Source organism: Bombus vancouverensis, chromosome 13 (genome assembly GCF_051014615.1).
Source record: "Bombus vancouverensis nearcticus chromosome 13, iyBomVanc1_principal, whole genome shotgun sequence".
Lineage (NCBI taxonomy): Eukaryota > Metazoa > Arthropoda > Insecta > Hymenoptera > Apidae > Bombus > Bombus vancouverensis.
This window is the reverse complement of record NC_134923.1, coordinates 12,035,512-12,060,676: the sequence shown is the minus strand read 5'-3', so window position 1 is coordinate 12,060,676 and position 25,165 is coordinate 12,035,512. Positions and strand designations below refer to the sequence as shown.

Below are 25,165 nucleotides of genomic sequence, written 5' to 3'. Positions count from 1 at the left end.
GGGCCACTTCCGCCGGATAATTTGAACGGGAGAAAGAAACGGTCCGTGTAGGAGTGGGAATGTCCTTCGTGCACGAAACTCGCGGCTTCTCGGCTCGTTTGCGCGTACTACGAGCTTACTACGAGCGTCGTACGCGCGTGCAAGTTTACGCGACCGGATGTTGGCAGCGCGTACCAGACGACGTCGTAACGACTGAACAATAAGTGCTACGCTGGAGTACTATGACTACGGCCCGAGTAAATCGGAACGATCACGACCGTCTTGTATTAGACGCTCGGTGAAAACCGGATGGCCGGATATCTCGCTGCTCGCTCGATCGTCCATTCGATGATTGGTCGGTCGGTTAGGTTGGACGAGCACCGTAAACGCGATTATTCGAATGTAACTTTAATCGCAGGTATAGTCTCTCGTACGTTCGCTTTTATCGCGCGCAGAAACTTCTCTATATTTTCCTACCGCGATTCGTCCTTTGATTCTTGCTATTAATGTTTGAGGGGTACCGCGACGGTGCTTACCAACTCCATAAGTCGGAAAGTGGAGATAAATGGTAATTATAAACATTATCTTTCGAAATCTAGGTTGAAATTCGCGATCGAGACTGTCCCGTGTCATACATAAATTTATGAAAATAAGTCTCTCGTTCTTTAAATGGTGGTTTTTGAGTTACCCGTTGTGAGATAACGACGTAACGGGTGTTATTAGTAACGAGAATAATAACGTTTATAACGTTTATAAGTCGAAAGGCAGAAATAGTTGTGACGATATTAGAAGCGAAACAGCAATGATCGTAAATGCATTATTTTTATAGCGACGGTCATGGTCATGGTCACGATGACAGCGTCGTGACACTGACGAACAATAGTGACAGTGATGTAGTCACGATCGTATTACGGTGGCCCATGATCGAGTCAGGATAAACATACAATCAAATTGCGACTATAAGTCACGAGTAAGTTGTGGTCTTGGTTCATTATTGGTTGTACGATACTATCGTCGTCGGAACAGTTGCTTCGAACTATCGTTCATTAGCTAATATATTCTAGATTCGTTCCAACACTGGCGGTTATAATAATTGCGATAACCACACGCTGTAATAAGACGGTAATGGAATATTCGGGTTTCTAGTATTCTCTGATATTTATATATTTTTAGTTAAAAAACGTTTCGCCGACGTAGCCAATTAATCCGTGTATTTGACAGTTTTTGGCAGGCCAATTATATTAAACGTAAGACAGACCGCATTAATTAACCAAAAGCGTTAACCATTATTTCTTCACATTTGGTTCTAGATGCTATCAATGAAATTTAAAATTCAAATTGACTACACGATTGCATTCATTAACTTTTCGCCATGTTCGTCGTTATTGTTCGCCTACTAATTAGACTTTAGCGTTATTTCTAGCATGCACCTAGTAATCCCAGTGTGTCTGTGTGCATGTATACGCGCGTCTCACAAGAAGAACATCCTGTGTGCTTCGAAGAATGGAATTTTAACAATGAATGGAATATATTCGTTATCGTTTCTTGCTGCTAAAGTTACACGCGCGTCTTTCCTCGCGTTATAATATATATACGTAGGACAATTGTCGATTTAAAATAAACTCTCGCGATATTTCCTATGTAACTTGTATCACCTATCGAAATGTGAAACTTGACGCGCGATACGTTAAATCTATTCCTAGGTCATTGATCACGTCGTATTACTTTTTAACCAATTAAATATTAACGGCAGCAGCTGTTGCGAATAAGTTGTAAAACAAACGATTACCGTAACTACGTTAAACTGTTATTCGAGAAATTGTAATCAACCGTTAGAATTACTGGTTGTACGAACAGAGCTATTAAATACAAGTATAATAGGTTCTTTAATTGCAGAAACGCACAACTATGAATCATTGTGGCGGCGCTTCATATAAACAGGTCACACGCAATAATTGTATGTAACGTTTATTACCAAGGCAAAACGATATCAATGACGTAACGTGTATTTTTAGTAACCAGCGGTTACTTTAATACATATAATCTCTTTCTATAGGTATCATTCACCTCCGTTTTAACCTCCCAATGACCAACGATCCGATCGTCGATCTTCGATTACCAACAGAGTCGGAGAAACGGAAGAATAATCGACGGTAATCGGGCAATTTGCGAAATCTTAACTTTCGAAGGGAATCGTGCGCGCAACGTTTGGACAAGGGCAGCGACAAAGTGGTCATCGTATAGCAGTTGCACCACGTGGTCGGTACGTCGGGCGAAGATTTATGGCGGTGGAAAGCCAGGCGAATATCCTCGCCTTCGGCTTCGTTTAAATGGCTTCGAGGCGGCTTTATACTCTATACGCACTCTCGCCGCGCTAGTATTTAATTTCACTAGAGCATGAATGTTCCGCTTGGTGCTTACCCATCTTTCACGATACGCCTTGCAATTTTTTCCCCTTCGAAACCAGCCTCGAACGCTTCTTCGTCAGGAGGCGAGCCACGGATCGTACGTGTCCTACGAAAAAATGAATTTCGATGCAATTGAAACCGTTTGACGGCCGCAAAACCTTTCGTCCACGTGGGAAACCTGGTTTCTTCTTTCGAGCTTCTTCCGTTCCTTCTTTTTCGAGCTTCTTTTTCTTCTCTTCTCGCAAAGAGTGTTTTTGGAGGGCTTGCCTTTTTTTTTGTTCCTGAAGCGTTGCGTCGTAATTTAGAGTAGGTAGTTCAAAGAGTATTGTTTTTTTTATGGTCGTCTGTGCTTTTCTCGACGTATGGTAGATCTAAAGTTCGAAGGGTTAGGTTGGAAGGGTTTCGAGGGTAATATCGACGATGAATCGCAGCTCGAGAAATTTCAACTCTATTTCGAACGAAAAATAGTTTCTTTTTCCCCAAGTTCGATTTAGCTTTTCAACGATTCTCGTCCTACGATCGCCTTAGATTTTTTCGTTCGAAGGAAGAAGCCTAAAGAGAGAAGAAGCTAAAGAGGAACCAGTAGTCTTTTCTTCGAAATAAAGATTTTTCAGTTGTTTCACCTTCCTGGTAAATAAGCCATTTACAGTCGTGAACCCGGTTCCAACTCGAGTCGGCGTCTTTAACCGAACTTGTTCGCCCTCTATCGCCGTGTAACACGTTCCGATAAGCGATTGTTAAATTTACATTTATGCAGCCATGGATGCGGGTGGACAAAGAAAGTCTTCTTACTCGGTACTGTTTATAACAGTCTACCTATATGATTTGTGGTGCACTCTATGTATACGTATTCGCTGTGTTCCGCGTGAAATTTAGTTACGGTAACAAACGAAAAGAATTTATGAATATTTTTCTGAAATAAGAACGTACGGATGTTCGATACTCTGACGGATGATACGTTGCAACGTGTCGGATCTATTTGTTGTTTTCTTAAAGTGAGATGCGTGAATTGCTTGGATGGAAGAACGTGTATTGCATCTAATAATACCTACTCACCGCGATGCAATCGCATTCAATGAGTAACTCCATTAGCCACGCGACTAATAATGCAATCAAGCTCGAATTAGTGCCAATTATTAGAATTATTCCGTATAACGTTCTACGCGCATTCCCTCTGTACTAATTCGTACGGGAAATAATCCCGCTTTCTCTTCCATCTCGCCACTCTTCGTTCTTACCGATCGATATCGAACTTTCATTCTCAGATTTTAATTCGCCATTTATAAGCATCCCGACAACAAGCGTTACCCTATTCGACGAGTCTGGCAATTGGAATTTGAGGGTTAAAACGCGACGAAAAAAATCGGCGGACACGCTGGCCGCGTGTGAGTGGAAACGCAAGAACGTCGGTGTGAGCCGAGCCTCGTTAAGCGATTTATCGGGTGGTTGTGTTCGAAGTTTGAAATTGATTTCGACGGATCAACGTTCTCGTTTCGGCGACGTGCAGACCGAGCGAATTGCCGCCCGGGGCCTAATTAGCGTTTAACTAGCGAAATAATCTTTTTTTTTGCGCGCGTTCACGCCCCTCGACGCAGCGCCGCGTCTTCTCGGAGTCGTCGAAGAAGCTGTGCGACGTATGCGGGATGCCTGTGTGAAAGAACTTTCAACGATGACGAGTGCTTCGAGGGCGTTTAAACGGCCTTTTTTCCATCGGTTGTATCGGTTTCGAACGATAAACCACTCACGGTTGAACATCGGTGTTCGATGACGTTCTCATCGACGCGCGACAAATTGCCAGCGTTACGGAAACGAGCGCTAAGAAGGTTCCGCGTATCCAGTTACTGCGAAACGCACCGCGCAATGAATCATTATTGGCAACTTCATTTACGCACACGCCCGAAATAAGGAATCCGCGAAGCAGGTGCAAAACGAAACGGGAGCGCGTTTATCGGCACAGCATCGTGGTTCGCGAGCTCCCTCGCTTTTGGTTCGCTTGGTTTACCGGACGGATCGTTGGAAACGTCCGTTAAGGTAAAAGTGGCATTCCATTGCTGCTCAGCCAGCAACGCTGCTGCCAGTCCACGAACTTGTCTTGGGAACGAAATCCCGGTGTAGTTTTTATAAAAATTCCGAAAAAGAATCCCCGAAGAAGCTATCTTGCTCGTTGATCGACCGCTCGACGATAATCGATGCAAGTCTCATGCTGACAGCGCCGATCTCCTTAGTTCCTCCTTTCGTATCGTACGATTAAAATAAATCGTTCTCTCGTGATATTTCGTCTTGCTACGTCGATACGGTTCGTGTTATGCGTAGAATATGGAATCTTCAACGGACCAGTCGTTCGTGTCTTTTACTACGTTCGTAAGCGAATGCTTAGCGAATTTTTATCGAAACCGTCGATTGCGTTATACAATTACGTTGCAGCGTAGAAGAGCGTTCGAACAACGATCGAACGTATATCTTACATCCGACGATTTTAATAGCCACGCAGATCAATTCGACGAACTACTCTTGGAACCAGCCGGTTGTCTCTCCATAGCCAAAGATTCGAATCAACCGGGACGAAAAATACCTCCGAGAAAACTATGTTTGTGGCTGGCGATTAAACGAATCACTCGGTCGATTTCGACGCGGAAGAACGTCTTCTTACCCCGGCACACCCCAACGCGACGATCGACCGGTGCGCGATTTCGTGCAGCTCGCCTTGGGTCGGCCAGTATTTGGCTTATCTGTCGGTAAGTGGGCGTGCTCGATAATTCCAATGCCTGCAGCCCTGACCGTATGATTTATACGTGGCTGCATAATGTGTCACATCCTTCGATGAGCCTTCCGATTGCATAAGTGACTACGGGGTTAACGTCGCGACCGTTGAAAGCCTCGATGTGGCGCCAGTCTTCTCGCATCGTACGTGAACGCGAACTCGTATAAAACGTGTGTCCGTTTGACCTGTGTGCGCGTGTACGTGCGCACGTCGAACGTGGAGTTCGAGAGCTGGAAGATGTTTGCTTTGCCGCTCTTCTCTCGCAATAGAACGCGACGGTGCTCCGGGTGTACACGGTCGAGAGAACGCGCGCCTTCGAGGTATTTCACCTTGGGCCTTGAGTAATAACCGACGATCGAGACACGCTGACAGCCGCGATAATTGGACGGGGGTTATCTTAATTCGGACTTGGCGGTGGATTTTTTCAGCAGCTTCGTTTTTGGCGCGGTATATCCGATCGAGGTGGATGATCGCGACACGTGGCAGGTCTGATTGCTTCGACAGTCCGGATGAATACATCGACGAACAGGGTTTCGCGGAATGCCGGCTCTTGCTTCGCGTTCGTTCACGTTCGTCGAGGTAACGCTGAATTTTGACGAGGAGTTTCACAGATAATCGATGACTAGTGTCGCTACAACGCAAATTGGATAAATTGGAATTTCGAAGCTGTAGAAGCAATTTACAGCTCGGACATGTTTATAGCTGCCTGTTGACGTAGATTTCCAGGCATCGGTAGATCGCTTCGCCTTCGTCGAAGCTCCTTGTCAATTTTTTTCCTCACCGTTACATTCTCTTCGAATCGAAGATGAAACTTTCAAAGTTACGAAGAAGAAACTTTCAAAGATACACCAAGCGACGTTACAACGAACCTCTCCGACATTTGTACCATTAATCCGTATAACGATTCCCGTTCTAAAATTATAAAACACCTTGCAAAGACCAAACGAATCCAAAATGTAACCTTCGACGCACGCAAATCTTACCAGGCCCGGTCAAACGACCAGTTTCGAAGTTTGCGCGAACGACCAGTTTGAAGAAAAATTGCGCGTTCGTTGTTATTCCTTTTGGTCTATCTAGAAGACCGGCACGAATAAAGGGATTTGTAGAGATCTAGTCTCACCTCGAACAGAAGAGCCTACGGCTTTCGTTCTTCGTATCTGAACCGTTAACGATCGACGTACCTGCGCTCAAGGTCCAGAAAATACGTATGCCGTTTCCTTCCGGAGGCTGGCGACTTTAAGGACTGCATCGTAACGATAAATCATCCAACGAAAGAAATTGTCCGTCGTTCGAGTTGACCGTCTTTTCGCTTGTACTTTCGTATTTATCTGGCAGATTTTACTCAATTTTCCGCAGAACGTAATCAGAGGCTTTGCAAGTGTCGTCGACGCGTCCTAATCTCTTTTCGCAAGATTCGTTATCGTCTTTGGAGATTTTCTTCAGCTGCGCGTACTTTGGATATTCTCGAGAGACCTTGTCTCGTAATTATCGGAGATTTCGTCGGAACTCGGAGTTCACAGGCTTTTGCAATTCCTTTGTTGAGAATTTCTTTTGTCGAACGGTCTTTGGATAACTTTAAGACGCTGGCGATGCACCGTCGATACGGTCGCTGTGGATTTACCGTCTCGACAAAGTAACCAAACGTATCGTTTAAATAATAGAAAGTTCGAACGCTATATCGTTCAGAGAGCATAACGTTTCGTAGTACAACGTTTCGTTACAAAATACTAGCGCGTGTGTGGTAGATGTTTCGGACAATACGATATTTAAGCGGTAGAATGTTTGGATAGTGAAACATTTGAATGGTAGAGCGTTCAGGTGATAAAACGTTCGAAAGAGCGAAAGATTCGTAGAATTTGTAAGAGGATTATAAGAGAATTTCTATATTATCTCCGCTTCTTCGCTAACGTTTATTAATACTAAATTTTTAGTTCGTAATATAATATATTTGAACTGTTCGTGATCTTTAACCAGACAGAATATACGAAGAATAGAAAGAACATATTCAGACACGTAATTACCAGGCATCGAAGCTTGGAATACTTGTGAATTCCAAGTTTAAAGGTCGTAAAAGTCAACGGCTCGTGTACAAACCTATTCTACATGGCGACACGACACTTAAAATTATGGGAAGAGGAAATAATACTCGTGGAAAGCGATGACGTTACGAAAGAAAGGGATGGTGTCAGATAGTACGATATTAAATAACCACACCCTTTTTAACGATCTCTCGTAACTAAATCTATCAGGGGTCGCTTATCGTGGCCCCCATTGATAACTGCTTCCGCTGTTCTTTGATAAAGGAGCGCGCTCGATACAGAGTTACAAGTGTTACAACGGTGTTGTTTGTAAAAATAGGGGCTCTCATTACGAGTAACGCTACGATCTAGCCTAGTTTTATCGAATCTATAAGAGTATTTTCTCGATAAACGCAATCATCGAAGGACCGCACTTCGATACAAAATAGACCAAACTAAAATATTCTGTACAGAGTGCAGGGAATCGAATAAATCTCTGTTTATCTCTATCATGCGTCTTACTGAAATTTAAATTATACGAGGATAACCATTAAGCATCGATGCCGTTCGAATAATTACGAGCCGTGGAGCGTGTGTGTTCCATAGTAACTCGTACGCGCAACATTCATCCGCATTCTCATGGAACGACAAAGCAAGAGAAACTAGAATTGCCAATGTAGTTGCACGTAATTAGCAACAAATGATAGCCACTTATGCAATCTTTATTACAGACGATCGATCGACGACGTGTTTGCCGGCGCAAGGCTGTATCACGAGTGTAATGATAATGGCCAGGCGCCGCCGGCGCCAAATAATTGTCTGCTTTTGCCCTCTTTACTCTATCGACGAGCATATATCGTCATCCTATCGAAGCCAGAATATCTTTGTTTCTCGTACAGCGACGCGGATCGGCGCGTTCCGTCGATCGCGAATTACGATTAATTAGGACGTGCCCTTTGACGATCACGCGCCACAATCGCGGCAAAGCTCAACGAAGAGACTAAATAACTCGATGTGATTTGGCGTGATTTTTGAAAAATAGGCAACTCGTACGAGAAGCGAAAGCAACGTCGATGGAGAATTTCGAAGGTCGACGTTACGTTCGAGTAATTCGGGAAAACGTGATCGTAACGGCGGATAGAACACGAGGTTTTCGAGTATGATCCAACAGCGAGCGACTACCAACAGACATACCGTCGAACGCCGGTGTCGTGTTTGGATTTCACATTCTTCCCGGTAACACAAGTGTTCTTCATGCAAGGCGTGTCCCTGTTTCTCGCGCTGCCGACGGATCCACGTTTCTTCCGTTTGAACGAAACAACCCAAATCATTCTTATCTTTCCTACGTGGAACGACCGGCTCCCTCCACGGTTCCTCCGCGTCTCGCCGCGACGAGTCGTTTCCCTCGCGCTGGGCTCCGGAATACGCCGCGTGACGCTATGCGACCCCTTCGTTTAAATTATAAGAAAGACGACCAGGGTCCCGGTTTGTCGCGGCACTCGTCGAAATCCGGTAGGATTGGAAAGAGGAAGAAGGAGAAAAAAAAAAGGGAGAGAAGGAAATCCGGAGAAACGTAAAATCTAATCGCGGTGGAAGATGTGTTCCAAGGAATTAATAAAAGAGAAAAGAAAATGGTATTCCAGGAGAAGAATAAAAGATCATTACCGGAGGACCGATCGTGAAATTGTAATCTGGGAACGTCGGGGGAAAAAGAGACGCGTGAGACGGATGGGAGAGGATCGGATTGGGGAATTTGAAAAATTCCATACGAAGAGTCAGATATCGTGAAACGAAGATTACATCGAAACTTGGCGAGTTACGTCGCGCGTCTACAGTGATTTAAAACGTCGTATAGTTTTTTAAACCTTGACGTATATTCGCGTCCTATCTCGGTTTTTAACCCGTATCGTGGTTTTTAAGATTTACGTGTTTGCGCTTTAAAATGTCGCGCCGTTGCAAACTCTGATATTTGACCGCTCCTTGCTTTACATTCCATTTTTGTATTATATTTGGAAGATTAGATTCCCTTATTTATACTCGCAGGTACTACGATCGCGTATTAATATTGTCAATATTAAATAAACGTATTATTTTTCTATCGAACGTCTAACTCAAATAAAGATCTTACGTTAGAAATCGAACGGCGAAGCTAATCGTATCGTATCGTTTTCTACTCCAAAGTAATTCGCCATCTTTTAAGAAAAATCATTCTTTCGCAAAGATAATCGATCCTATCGAAGATCAAACGATGAAATCAAACAACTATTTTTATCGTAATTTTTTCATTATTGTACAAAAGCTTCGCAACTTTTTTATTCCGTTTTATTCGTCGACTGGAAACTTTGTATTCTACGGATTATCCGTCGTAAGATCTCCGTAGCGGTGTATTAAACGCGGGCGTATCGACAATGAGTCGTAAATCGCGAGTCATGTAATATATTCTACCTAGTGCACCATGTTTAATCGCATTGTTCAGGCTTCGATGACTGTGTCATAATTTCCAAAAGTTTAACTCGCGATTCCCCCTAAACAGAAGGAAGCCGTCAGCTAAATACTCGATTTCATGCCCGCATTGCTCCACTTCCGTCGTCGTGCTTCCTATTTTCCGATGTGGCACGACGGAGACGCTGAAACGAGCTGATGCGGGCAGGTTAACCCTCGTCAGGGTCAATTCGACCCGACTACGTGGAACGTAGCGGCAATAGTCACGAGATCGATTCTCATACGTCCAACGTAAACGTTACTGCACGAAGAACATGAAATTGGTAGAAACGTTTTAACGGTTTTCTATCGTTAAATTATTATACCTTTCGTAGAAGATCGCTTGGAAAATTCAAATTAAACGTTGGAACGATCAGGATTTTCGAAGCAAAACCGGTGGCCGTTCTTGCTGTTGCAAAACGTAACTGGACCGAAAGTGCCTGTACAATTTCACACTTTCATCCAAGTAATTCGAGAAATCGAAGCGAAATAGAATTCTGGAAGACTTTGTAAAGTAAAAGGATACGCAAATTCAATGTTATTTCCGAATAGGTTTACGTAGCAGCGCCTTTAAAGGTTGGTCCGAGCTAGACTCGTAGCGCCAGGCAGTCGGAGGGTCCACGGACAGAACGGTCCAACCTATCCTAACGTAACCGGCCGACTATCCTCTTTTTCTTTCCCTTGGTGACGGTTTCCTTGGTCGTTTCTCTTCGGTTGGCCCCGGTTCTCTCGCTCGTTTCCAAGAAACAGTTCACGGACGGTATACGTACTAATGGTAGAACGTGGTGGGGAAGCGTTTGTTAACCCCCGGTGTGTTGCACGCTTTCCTTCGTCTCTTTACTTATTTATTAACGGGTTGTTACCCTTTCACCATGGCGAGAAACGATTTCTTTTTCGGGCCCGTATGCCGGGTGATAACAAGTTACATGTCGCTTACGAGGAAGTACATCTTTGTTTTATCGTTTTGTTCTCGGGTCAGACGTTGGTTAGGACCAAATTTCCTTGCATTCTGGTACCATTCTTGAAGCGAGTAATAGTACTGTTTGCATTCCCGTTTTTTGCGGTAACGTTTGTTAAATAAACGAATAGTACAGATCGTTTTGATTTTCCTTCTCCCCGGTAACGTTCTTAAAATAAGTAACGGTAAAAATCGTTTTAATCGAATACACGATGTTGAGAAAGAAGGAAAGTTTTATCGAAGTTTCGGCTTTAAAAAACGTCTCGTACTCGTCGACGTAACAGTAACTAGCGTGACGATCTCTGTATCTAGATGAGTAGATCCATTGGAAGGAATGTACGAAAGGAGAGCGTTTTTCGTCTCTCTCGGAAGTCCAGTTCGCTAAACACGTTTCCCACTTAGCTACTCTGTCGAGTTTCTCGTTTCCTCGAGAAAATTCAAAGGCTCCGTGTTCGTTTCACAAAAGTTGCAGTTTCAAGAGTCCGCACCGTAAATAACCGAGCAAGCTCTTTGTCGAGTGCAAGTCTTTGCCAGTCTGCGAAGCCCGAGCATTATGCCAACGCTAACTTGAGATGACTAGGCAACGTGGAATGTTCTTCTTAGCATAGAGCAAAAATCAAAGGAGGTGTAGACTAAAGTACTTTGAACACAGGTTGTAGAATAACCGCTTATGGATTCTCAGGAAACAACCGGCCTGATGCTGTAACTCGTTTCGCCGGTCATCGATGGTCGTCCTCGCAGCAAATCTATCGACGGATCGCTAAATTTTGCGCCGAATTTTGCCACGAATATTCTTCTCTTTTCTCCGATTTCTCGCTTATAAATCGATCGAGAGTATGGCTCGTTTCTAACGCAAATTTTCTTTCATCGCGAGAGCGAATAATCGTAATCGATCGCAATTTCTCTCTCTAATTTAGCAGCTTGAAATTAGCAAAGAAATATCATTGTACAATCCATATATGCTTTCTCTCGTTCTTCGAGGAAATTTGAAAAATTAGCAAAAATATGTACGAGGATGATAGAGTTCGTTGGAGGAAGAATCCGTGGCGTGTACGCGATACTTTATTTTAAGAAGAATTTTAAAAAGACCAGATCTTACTTCTAAAGATACGATTCGTTGTTGTTTATAAGAAAATTTGCCAACGGTTTTACCGTAGTGTTATTCGTAACACGATCGGAATACGTTCCGTTCTACTGGAATCTCTTTGGAAAAATGGACTCTCGAACTCGCAACGTGATCCTCGGAATGCCTAAGCGGATGCTGCTCATCTTTTTAAAGACATACGTTTTCATTTTGGCCTGTGGTGTCCCTAACGGAGCCTTTGGATCGCGGTCAGATTAAAGGCGTTACCCTCTTATAATCTGGCTAGATTTAAGGTCTGGGCGTTTAGGATTCGGTCTAGCCTACCACAACACGACCCTTCTTAGACTAGAGTACCGACCGAGTTCCTCGAAAATCCGGCCCTTTCGACAAATCTTTCACCGACCTCACCCAAACCCAAAAACACCACCTGTTTCTCCAAAAATTAAATCTCCGACACTCTGGTCTTTAACGGTACGCGAATAGACGAAAGTGTCTTAGCTCGAGTAATTCTTTCTTACGTCTTCTCTGGAAGAAACTTAAAGAAGAAAGTGAACCGATCGATGGAGTTGCTCAGGAGCCATCGAAATACGTCTTTCCAAACTTTGTAAATTTATTTCTAAGAAGGTTAAGAGGTGTCACCGTAAGACTCTCGTTATCCATTATCCGAAAATGGACGAACCGCCTGCCCTTTTTGAATTCCTAGTTGGATCTTGCGTCGCCCTTCTTCCATGGTACCAGCAGACGAGCCACTCATTACGTCACGTAGTACAAATGACTTTAAACGCCACTCTGGCTCTGGTCGGCTATCCCTTTCGATTTCGACGTTGTCTGGGCACTCCCCTTTTATATTTCTCGCTGCCAGCATCGCCGACAATTCGACCACGATGGAGGAGAGGAGCTGGAATCCAGTCGTTCCCTGGTGGTCATCGGTACTTCTCCTCCTTCTTCTTTTTCTTCTTCGTCGCTTCTTCGCCAGTTTTTTCCTCTACCGATTCGTGGATCCTTACGGAGGTGAGACTTAGAGCGAGAAAGATGGACGTTTCGGTGTCGTCTTTTAATCGCGGATCTCCGTTGCTTCTTCTTTTTCAAAGTGTCGCGAGATGTTGGCGGTTTTCGTGCTTGATACGCGTACGTTGGTGTTTCCGTAGGAAACTCGGGGTCGGTGGTTTGGATACGTTTGTTTTCAGCGATCTTTAGCGAAATTACATTTTATTACGAAGTATAACGCACGATATAGACGTATCGATACAAAGTATCGCATGCAAGAAACGTTTCTGGCCTTGGACGATAATACCAATCTGTCTGTCTTTTGATAAGAACTATCCGTGACTTTGTGTCACGCAAAGTTATCGTTCTCAAAGTACTTACGGAATTATTTTAGCACTTTGAGGTTAAACTTTAATACCTAAATATCTTAGAATGTGAAATCCTAAGTACCTTAAATACTCGTCGCGATCGATCGAGCGAAGCGACTAATTACGTTCCATCGACGATCGGTAAGATGAAAGGGGAACCTGTAAAGAGAAAGGCGGGCGGAACGAGCAAATTAGACGAACTAATTTTCCAAACTACGAAACGTGACCTGTAACGACCGGAGAAGTCGAGAAAATCACAGATACCATCTACCTACGCAAAAAAATTTCCCACGCGACGAGTCGTAATCAAAGTTAACTCGAAAAACCGAGAGAAAAAGAACACATAGACAGACGCACGGATATCATTCGGCGTAGCCAACGATCATTCCCTCTCTGGTAAACATTAGAGAGTTATCAGGTGCATCGTATGCATTCCAGCTTTGCGCGAGAAAGTCGGAGGGCTTCTCGAGGACTTCGAGTGGCCGTCAAAATATTTAAATGACGAGCTTCGTGGCAGCGAAAACATCTGTTTTCTACTCAAACTTTTTCCCTTTTTTTTCTTTCGTTCGAGCTGTTCTCCTGAAAGAGCTTCAGGATTCACATGTTCGTGACCATATGCGACGACCGACGATATAAATTAGAGCATCAGCTCGACCGCCTGTATTTTTGTCGTTCCACGGCACTTAATCTTTTTCGCTGATAAACGTGTCCTGTGGTCGCCAAACGTGAATGAATCGTAATCAGCGTCCGCCTTGACCGACCGATAAAACAAATTTAATTCAAGAAAATGGTTATTCTGCGCGTTCGACGCGCTGCTTCCGGTGCACACCACGGTCCGGCTGTTCGGCGACGTAACAGCAGAAAATTATCGCGCCAAGGTTATCTGTTCATCGATCGGAAATTCAAACTTTCAATCGCGAGTTACAATTTGAAAAATATATAACGCAGTACGCGACTATGCGGCAAACATCGATATCGAATGTGCAAAAGTTTCTCGTTGAAAAACAATCTTTTCTACAACGGACCATCCTATCGAAGGAAGTTTTTTTTTTTTTATTTAGTTGTTTACATTGACAATTTGTCCGATTTGGACATTTGGTAGAATCGGACATTTGGTAGAATTATCGAAGGAAGTGGCAGTAATTTCTTCAAGATGGTAACCGCGTAGATTGGAAGTTTTGCGGTCATTCGCATCACATTCGCGTTGCAGGCATAGATTTGATACCGTAAACGATACTGCCACGATAAGAGTAATTAACGTTATAGGAAGTGCTGATCCGTAGGAGAAGTCTATGAATGAATTATTCCGATTGCAAAGTCGGTTTGAGCTTCTCTTCGTCTCAACGAAGGCCTTTGACTATTCGCGTTAAATAAATTAAAGATTCTTTCCTTTTTATTTTTCCGGTCGTTCAGACTCCTCCGTCACGATTCCACGAACGTTTCATAAGACCTCCATTTACCGCCTGAACGGTACGAAACGGGAAAACGATTGATTTTACTCGCGATTAGCTGATCGAACGACGACTGGGGACAATTTACGTGGCTGGTACGAACAGCCACTGCGAATTTACACATTGATTAATTATAATTCGTTTGATCGACTCTGCGTGTCGGTTCTGTCCTACGTTGTCTTTTTTGATTCGGTTACAGAGGAACAAGCATAACGCGCGATCGGTTTTTCTCTAGCAGGCGCATTCCTCGTATAATCTTTGAATTATTTTTGCTTCGACAAATGGCTAGTACGAGCGAAGGTTGGCCTGAAATAGATTTACAATTGAAAAGATGTTTGAAACAACTTTACGTTCGACTTTTACCGCGAGATATCTATACGACGAATCTACATTTCAATGTTGCGATATTACATTTCACGCGTTGGCCTACTCGCTTTTTCCTTCCTTATATTTACATTGATTTGCACATTTCTCCATTCTAACGAAGTATGTACGCGTCACAGGTAAATTTGCGATAAATCTATAAGCGTAAATCATGCAACAAATTTACGCTCACACAATGGATGCTTATTTGAATTCACGAAGAGACGAGACCTACGTTCGCAAGAAGTCTACGCGCTGTTAGATCATTTTACGATAAATCAACAAATTTTTATCGACAAGAAATTTACATTATCATCCGTATCTGTATTGATATATCTCACTCGTATCTTTTTCTAAATCAAATAATAAAAGCGTCTATACTTGCGGGTCTCTGCAAGAAATTCGCATTCAACCTACATTCCCATCTGTTTTTACGTTTGTAAAACATTTCGGAAAAAAATCTACATACGTAACGAGTACCTTATTGTTTTACAATGTACGCATATTTATCAATCGATTTTCAACGTATGTACGAGTCAACTTGACACATATCGAGAAACACATTGTCACGTCCCTTTCGAATCGACGTTCGCTTTTTACATTTCCATCGAATTTCGATCGTAAAGATTATCGTTTGCCTCCGATAATTATCGCTTGTTTTTTTTTTTTACTCCGAAACAGAGGAATTCGCGAGATAAACCAGTTCGCGAGAAAAGAAGAGCAAAGTAGCAGACAGAGTTTAGAGAAATGGAAAAAGTTTGATCGATCGAGCCACGGTGGAAGAAGCGTGGAACGTTGGTTTATCGCGGAGGAAGCGAGAATAGGCGCGAGAAAAACGCCTTCGTAACGAACGAAAACGCGTCGATGCGATATTCTTTCGCCAGTCGCGGCGTCGGTGGTGGGTGTGGGAGCGAATGCAATATTGTGCACCCACGTGCAACCGCTAAGCCTATAACTCACGGGCAGCGCGCGCGTACACACGCGCGAGCTGTGTACACAGTTCCGCGACAAAGCGTACCTTGAATCAGGACATCGCGAACCTTGAATTCGCACGTGTGTGTACACGCGTGTATGTGTAGCGAACAGCCTCCCCTGGGACTCAACCGTGTGTGCACCGGTTCTCACGCGATCCACCTCGACTATCGCCAGGCCACGCCAAGACTGTCGTTGTAACCTATTTTTTAAAACGATGCTTGCGATTTCTGGTTGAAAGGAAGCGTTTGTCCTACTCGCTCGGTAGCGAATAGACAGCCGTCGAAAGATGGTATCTCGTTAGAGACGATTCAACGTAAAATAGTTAATCGTAAGAATCGGAATCGTAAGATGTGTCCGCTCGGAGAAATCGTATATCGCAGGAAGCGTGGAGGAAGAGAGGAATATCGGGAAGATGTTTCCCGATAAGTTGGCGGATTTCGAGTTATAGCAGGTTTTTTCTTTCCTTCGCAAATATTCCCACAGTAACATCGACTCAAGAAGAAGAGGAAGAAGCTAAGAAGAAGAAAAAGAAGATCGAAGTAAGACATATGGGGAGAAAAGATCGGAGGTTAACGTACCACGAGATGTCTGTGAAAGGCACTTATGTAGAAAGGCGGGGTTGCATCGGGTATATGTACACCTTTTGGAAACGCGACAATGCGGCACAGTCTCGCCGGGGTCGGTAAAAGTTAAACACCGAAAGAAATGTGCCTAACAATGCCGTAATTTCGCGGTGTCTCGAGGGAACGTTGGACTTTTCAACGCGATGATTTAGTGATATTTAGTCGTTGGCAAGGAACCTGCGCACCAACATTTTTCTTCCAAACAGGAAGGAACAGTTTGAAAGGCAACGTAGGCGTGGTATCCTAGCAGGCAGGAGGTGTTCGACTTGCCTCGAATTCGTTCCTATCTCTTTGAAAGCATCGAAGAATCGTACGATTCTCATAAAATGGAGAATCGGTCAGTGGAATACGAATAAGACAGGGAAAACTTCTTCCGAATGGAATTTCTCTCTCCGACAGGTTCAACCGTTCTTCCCCGTAATCCTTTTTGTCCCTCGAGTAATCGAAGAAATTTCACTCTTCTTCTTCGTTCGAACGACACTCGTCGGTTTCACGCCGGCCATGTTCGAGCGTTCGAATAAAATTCCACCTACGAAGGGTCAACGGTTCGGCGTATCACGCGAGAAGGCAATTACCCCGCGGAGAATATTTCGTTCGATATTTGACGATCGTCCGGGGAATGAAAGGAGTAGATCGCGTACAAGTATCGCGTGGAATTCGAAAGGCAATGACGTTGAAGCAACAACGGAGCACGACGCAACACGCCGGCTGCAGCAACAATTGCCGCAGCAGCGATATTTGACCTACGATATTTGCCTTAACCACGATGTCGTTCGATTGCACAAACCTGTCCCTGAACCCGAGCACGGTGCTCTTTACTCTTCCCAGGCATCGGCACGATGAATGTGTGCGCGAAGAAGCCCAAGCACGCACCACAAGCGCAACCGAGACCGCACATCGCGTCGTCGATTCCTATCCGAAACCGTTTACTCTTAATCGTCGCGCACCACTCGTTTCTTCTTTTCGAAATACTCGCCAGTCCCGTCGATTTCTTTCTTCCAACCGTTCCTCCCTTTCTTACAAATTTTATTCCCAATCGTTCGTTCGGAATTTTAGGATTTCGGACAAAGTTCTTCGGACAAAGTGCTAAATAAAATTTCCATCGAAACCTTGCATCGTTGTCGATCGTGTATCGTTAACGTTTTCCGTAATATTAATTTCCAATTACGACTTTGATATGCCATTGCGTTTCGTACAAATGCGATTTTTGTTTCTTTTCGCTTCGAACGGTTACAAACTTCTGGATCTAGTTACGAGAGCCAAGTTGCAGCTGAACTACAGTTCGATCGATCGTTTCGTCTACCGGCTGTTTATTTGCAATGCAAGTATGACTCGTGCTCCGAAGTAACAATACCTGCATCAACGTACGCATCGACCAACGTACGCGTGTGCCGCCGCTACCATCGTGCAACGACAAGGGATCGCGATCCGATCGACGCCGTAACGTTGTTAACGCGATTTCTGAGAATCGGTTATCGACGAGAACGTTAAATTTCCATCGTCGTTGCATTTTACGGAAACCGTTTGTCGTCGTGCAACGAGCGTCAAGTTTGAACCGTTTCCACGATTCGGACGGTGATGCACGAAAATGTATTTTTCATGTGATCGCAACGAAGGAGAAGAATTGCACGACGCAGCTTCCACTGGGAAGACGAGCCAGCGTCGTGATAAAACTAAGGCCAAATTGACAACGATATAGGTAATAATTTTGACGAAAAACTACGTACGACGTACCATCCGTTCGATAAAGAGGCGAATTTGAGATTCTCGTTAGTTGCGCCGCTATCGACGCCGAGCGACGATGCGCGCTCGATCGATCGGCTAATTACGCGCTGCGATCCTCGCGACGATCCACCTTTCGAATTCGTCGTCCGGACAATGTCGTCGTTGACACGCGCAACTACGATAGACGTTCGCTGCGTACGTTGCGTACACTATAGGTAGACGAGACGCTGCAGTTGCATTCGCGTGGGCGTATAAAGGCGATTCCCGCGCGGCTCTCTTCTCGTCTTTCTCTTTCGCCAGCGTGATAAGTGCGCACCGCGAAAAACGAGACGCCGGATGTGACGTCACCGCGACCCCGCATATTTGCGTACACACAGCGACGCGCGCGATTGCACGCCGCCGCAATAATTTGGTTCCGACCAGCAGCTTGCACGCCTCGGACCCACCACGCCGTCTCGTTTTCGAATCCTTCCTGGAATTGCTTACTTACTTACGTACAAAACCAGCGCAAGCGTCATCGACCGTTTACCAAAACGAAAGTATGTTTCGTTTACGGCGATTTGCGTGCCGAGATTAGTCGCAGAGTCCTATCGTCTCTGTACATTTGTAAATTATACCTTTTGGAAAACGCTTTAAACGAAAAGATTAGAACTTCGTACTTTTAATTTTGTATTTTTAAATTTTATTTTTTGGAAATTACGAGGGAATTCGGAAAGTACGTAACCGCGCGAGATACGTGCGATAGCTTCTGTCGTAGGAAGACAGGTTGTCGTAAATGGCAGGTGTGCGAGGTTCGCCTCTTTTATTTCCTTTACGATTATTCAAGTATTGGGCTAATAAAAGCGATGCTTTTACTAATACACCTTTGCTTATAACGGTACAATCGTTTCATAAGTCACGCGCGAACCTCGCAACGGATTAAGTTTGCATTTAAAAGTTACCAACGATCGACGTACTACGCTTTCTGCTAATTAAGTTTACGTTTAAGAAGCAGTCGTAGAAGATAAACGATACTCCGTTAAAGAGTTAAACAGAAAATAAGCGGAGAAAGAAACGACGACGCGTGGTTACCGTGGTATGGTTAAAGTTCGAGCGGATAATTTGAGGGATCGCCCGATCGAGCGTTTCGAACGACGAAATCGCGTCAGCGGCGTTAAGAGGAAGCTGCTGCTCTGCAACTTCGATGCCAGCCTCGTCTCGAGCCGCGTGGTAATTTGGCAAAGAGAGTTACGTCGCATCGGACGTAGCTGTATAAGACCAACGCGTTTAAAACGAGTCGGCTACGTGCACGCGCGCGTAAGAAACCAAACAGCGGTAATTTCTACGAGTAAAAAATCGGATATACCAGCCATGTAAATAATGAATTATTTCCGTGACTCCTCTGCAACCGTGTTTAGTTGATGTATGGTGCGTAGTTCGATCGACGCAACTATGTGGCCGTGTGATTAACGACGAACGAAAGCGATCGTGTTGTCGGAGAAGCACGAAGTTAAGTCGCTGAATGATTTGTGAACATTTCTGGTGAGAAATGCAAAGATGCCGTGGCAGCGAGTTGGCCAAAGCTGGCTGGTTTATCGTAGCAATTTCTTTCTCCCACTCGTTTCTCGCCTTTCCAATTCTTTTTAATCAATTTTAAGCGTTGGGTGGACGCATTTGCTCGTAACAAACTCGCAAACACCCAACACCCCGTCCAAGAGATCGGTAGCCCGTGAAACGACCATTCCAACGCGACAGAGTGTCTTAAACTCGATTACAGTGGATGCAGGATACGGTGTCGGCGACACGGAGAGCGTGGAAGAGAGCAGCAAGGAAGAACGCAGGGGCGTTGGTGTCGGTGCCAGCCTCTTTCAGCCATTATTCCTCACGGTTCGTATCGACGAACCGGACTGACCTCTCTCGATGTCCGTAAATTACGATGCATTCCAGTCGATGTTCCACGGTGATAAGTCGCGGCCTCCAAATGTTTCGTCGCTGGCGGGCATTATTTTCGCCGCTCGCGAGCCGATTGCTCGCAGATACGAGCGGACAGACGGCTCGCGCGAAACGAGCTGTCGATGCATAACGAACCCGAGAGCGAGCTGGATATAAGGATCGTGCTCTACATATATTTACGCAACCGGCCCAACGGTCCAGCCGCTTCTTTATTTTTTCATGGCAATTTGCTGCCAGATGTTATTACGTACGCGATTATCGGACGGTAATGTGACGGTGTTTACGGCACGGCTAACGATACCGCGATTGATAATCGGACATACCGTTCTGTGTCTGTGTATCCGCCTTTCGCGTTTGTCGCGCAGAAGGTGCGTCGTTTTTCCCTCCTCTCGCGACCGGTTTCTTCTATATACGTGTGTGTGTGTGTGTGTATGTGTGTATGTAATTAATAACGGGGAACAAATCAGGGATAAAACGTAAAAAAAAAAAAAAAAAAGAAATAAAAGGATTTAAACGCAAGGAAACTGCATCGAGCTACTTGAAACTCCGACGATCTCTTTGGTATGTTGCCTCGTTACAGCGTTACAGCCAACATAAGCGAGTTAATTCAATTTAAATATCGCAATTAATCCAAGAAAACGCTAGTCACGAGCGTCTCTCGTGGCAGTTAACATGTTAATTATCTTGGAAAGCGAACTTCTCAACCGACGTACCGCTTACAAAATCGACGATCAAGACCAAAACCCATCTTACGTACGCGCAACGTCTTCCATCTCGTCGTATCCACCCACCCTTCTCCGCACGATCCTCCCTGTTCATCTATTTTCCTTCGCGCGTCGCTCCTCCCTCGAACAAGAATCACTTTACCACGCACCAGCGTAATATACGTGCATCTTCTCGTCTCGTAAACTCGTTGCCTCGACTCTCTCGACAAACCCGACGCCGCCTTTTTCCCCTCCCTTATCGTCCGGTTTCGTTCCTGTTTTCGTTATCGGTTATTTAAATGTTACGGGTTAATACGAGCCACGGCTGAATCAAAACCACCTACCACGAGGAACGAATAGCCGAGTCTCGGGACGCCGGTCAAGACCCGTGATCGACTCTGCCGATAGAACGAATTCCATAGCGACCGTGAATCGACGTTTGCGCGTCGAGGAATACGAAGCGCGCCTATGGCCAATGGCCAAACAGTCAGAATGGTCAGTTATGCGCGATCAAGATAAATGGCGGCCCGTCGAGCAGTGGCGTTCCTCTTCGTGCAAGCCATCGACCAGTCGCGGAATATCCATCGACGTTATGGCTCTATGAAAACGTCCTGGGTCGCGGGTCCTCGTCCGTCCGTGAATACAACTCGTCGGCATTCGTCACTTCGGCCATCATCGATTACACCCTGGATGCCGTTTCTGATGGAATCATTTATCGGACGGCACGGCGGCTGCTTTCTTTTCTCTCGTTGGAGAACTCTTCGACGAAGGTCGCTGCGATGGTGCGTCCAGCTATTCGTCTCGAGTCCCAGGCCTCTCTAGATGCGATCGATCGGTGAGAAACGACAGGCTGGATTTCTGCTGATTTTCGTATTAATTCTCGGAACGCGAAGTCGCGAGACTGGTTTGCGTTTTTAGCGTTGCCGGCCAGACAGACGATTTATCGTAGCTTTAATTTCGGTATTCGCGACGTTTGGTCGCGTAGGTTTGACAATGAGACAATGGATAAAATGGAAGCTTGATCCTCTCGCGAAATCTCTTTGGAAACGAACGTTCGAGAAACTAAACTCTCCACGCATCGACGAGAACTTCAGCTACTTCGAAAGCCTACTCTCACGCTCTGACTACCAAACCACGTCCAAATTACTTCCAAACCCGTTGGTCCATCCATCCGTTCGACGTTCCACGCAAATTCCCATCTTTTGAAACCGAATCGCGCGAAATGCCAGCGAATCTCGCTCGTCCAAGCTACGCCCAAAAGCATCGAACGTGCAAAGCTTGCGACCTTGAACGTGCAAAGGCGGTCGACGTACACAGCCACGCAAACTTCCGTTTGGCCAACCCTTCGGCTATGGAGCAGCTTATGTACCGGCGTCGATACCTGTCGACTCGATCGAGGATCGTCCCGTCGGAGGTGACGCGGTAACAAAATCCAGCGGTCGGTCGGTCGGTCGGGCACGCGGTACACGCAGATTCTTTTCCAAAAACGTCGTCCGCGAGGCACCTGCGCCGTGAAATTCCTGCCTGGCGTCCGCGGCGTGTTCTCTATGCAACCGGCCGATGGAGTGGGAGTAAATGGTGGCGACGATGACGAAAGAACGAAAGAAAGGAAGAGGAACGCGCGAGAATGGAGGTGGGAGAGCACGGGGGATGCTGTCTCGCTCGTTCACAGGGCCATCCATTGACGCCTTTAGCCCGGCATTTATGAATGAAGTCCTCCCCACCACTGTGCGCTCGCGCGATCTTACGTTGCACATGCGCTCCGCGGCTGCGTGCGCACGTTGCGCTCTCGTTGCACACGACTGCGAGCGTAACGATGCAACGCGTCGTCCGTATAATAGTCGTCCGTACGGACCGGCTACTATTCCCTATTAGCGTTTATAGATAGAGTTGCTCGCCAATTTGCCTACGTCTTTATATTCATATCGTACGCGTTTGAGAAAATACATTGAGAAATTTCGTTAGCATCGGCGCGAGAAACGATTACCGACGTAATCACGATCGACTACGTCGAAACAAATCTGAAAATGTAGCGTAATTCGTATGTGCGTAATCGTAAGATCATACGCGAATTACGATTACGATTCGATGTAACGAATTATTTTCCGAGAAACTAGGCAACTAGGAAAACGAAAGATACGAAACACCGTGGCGAAACGATTTTCCATGAGATTTTCTGTATTCTGTAACGAAACCATTTACAAGATAGTAACGGTAATTTATAAAATCGATTTAAGTAATTCTAAGGTATTTTAAGCAGACGTTTACTCTTTAGGTATAAAATAAATTACTTGGGAAGAAAAACCATGGACCACCAACCTTCGTCCGTATCATCAGCCTCCCTCAGCGAAATTTCAACCGCTATAAATCATTTTTGCTTCCGTTCTTGCCTCGCGTTCGTGAATTCGCTCATTATCGTGATTTTCATCGTGACGTAACGGTTTGCAAAACGATCGTGGCATTATCGTCGTTTGACGATACGGTCCATTTCTGGCTAATCGATCCAAATGATATACCGATTACGCCACCGGGTGAAAGCTACCTCTGTTAACGTTGGCAAAAACCTAAGGAAACCTACGTATAGTCGCAACCGTCCCTCCGTAAAGAAAGTATAATACAATCTGCCGTGGCGTCACGAACGCAGGGCGAATTGCGAAACACCGCGCATTATCGAGATTTCGATGGAAAGTCGTTGATTTTTCTTCGGCGATCTCGTGGATGCGTTTACGTAAGATTATTCCGACAAAAAACGTTCGAGAAAACGGTCCATCGAATGAGATTTCATGGAGTTTTTATGGCGTAAATCGTGTCGCAGAAATTACGCAAGATTCCGCTGATATCGTATCGTTAAATTCTACGTGTCCACTTTGATACGAGCGTCAGTTGCACCGTAGCGAGAACGACCGAGTAACTGGATAACGAGCTTGCCAGTGAGAAAATTTCTCGAATCGGTGATTCGTCGCGAATAAGCATCGACGAGAAGAGGCTGTTTGCGAACGAGGCTGGAAGGTTCGATACCAAAGAAAAACGACCGCCGTCTCTTTAAACGAGCGGTGGACGGGCGCATCTGTACGAAAGGAGAGGATGAGTGGAATTAATCGAGCACATGACGCGCGAGTGTCCCGAAGGGGCGCGCGGCGAACACATGGTCCGCGCGATAGAAAACCGCCGCGCGACAAACCGGGACCAACGCGGAGAAAAGCCGATTCCTCGTCGCTAGAACACGTGTCTAGACTGACAAAAATGCTGGCCGCCGCGTTTTTTCCACGCGGCAACGAGCGTATTGTGGCGCGAGGCCGCGCGTTTCCGCTGCAACTCGCGCCGCCGAAAAAACCAAACGAACACGCATTCGTCTGGAAAAAGGGGCACGTGCACCGCACCGTTTCCACCGGCTTTCGTTCTTTTATTTTTCCTCTGTGCGAATTCTACTATTTTTTTTACTTTCTACTGCGAATTTTTGCTTTCGAGACGGCCGCTTCTCGTTGCGACCAGGCTCGCCTCGCTTCCACGGGACGCGCCATTTTTACTCTTTCGGGTGACCTCGATTCCCGCCAGACGAAGGCAATTCAATTTGGTTTCAAGTAGATTGCGCAAGACGCATCGATCCGAAGATATCGACGTTCGGTCGAATTCTCGAATTTTCTCCTTTCTAGAGCCGATCTTTGACGCCTATCTTCGAACCTAGAGAATCCACGATTGTTGTTTTAGGAGAGCAGCGATGATCGTGGGTGGTAGAATTGGAAGGATGTTGGATGGTCTTGCGTTACGATTTTTTGGAGAAACGTTCGTCGATGGAGTTTTTTTAGTGGGATTCTTGGCTCGATGTTCGTTAAAGAGCCGAAAGATCGACGTAGAACGAACGCGATGGTAGTCTGTGCATTTCTCAACAAAGTTGCGCTTCCGAAGGGTCTTAGAGACGAGAAGAGAACGATTTTGCGTGGACCGGCTGGCACGATCGTTCGTAGAGATATCGCGAGAGAAAATAGCGCGGGGCAAACGTAATTATACGAGTTTGGACTTTGCAGAGTATAATACATCGAAAAGTCGAATTACACGCTCGATACTTCGTTTCCTTTACATATTTTAATGCCAATTGATCGTTGACTATCCGTGTAAGTTGTTTATAAGCTATCGGTAAAATACGAAAGCTACTTATACTTATTTATATACATGTAACTCTACGAACGTGTAAATGTTACGTCGCACTTACGCTTGTTGTAAGGATGTGTTACGCTTGAATGAACGTTAAGGTGCATACGTGGCTCTTATCCTTTAAATCAAGGACTTTAATTAAGGAGAACGCGCGCTGCAAGCCACTCGTCATGAATAAAATGCAACAGTCTCGTGT

The 25,165-nt window shown here is 45.2% G+C and overlaps 1 protein-coding gene across 1 annotated transcript in view; it reads right to left on the bottom strand.

The window, feature by feature from the left end:
* CycD (cyclin D) overlaps positions 1-25,165 on the bottom strand; it is a 140,342-nt gene that overhangs the window by 54,267 nt on the left and 60,910 nt on the right. The gene's annotated exons all lie outside the window — the stretch shown is intronic.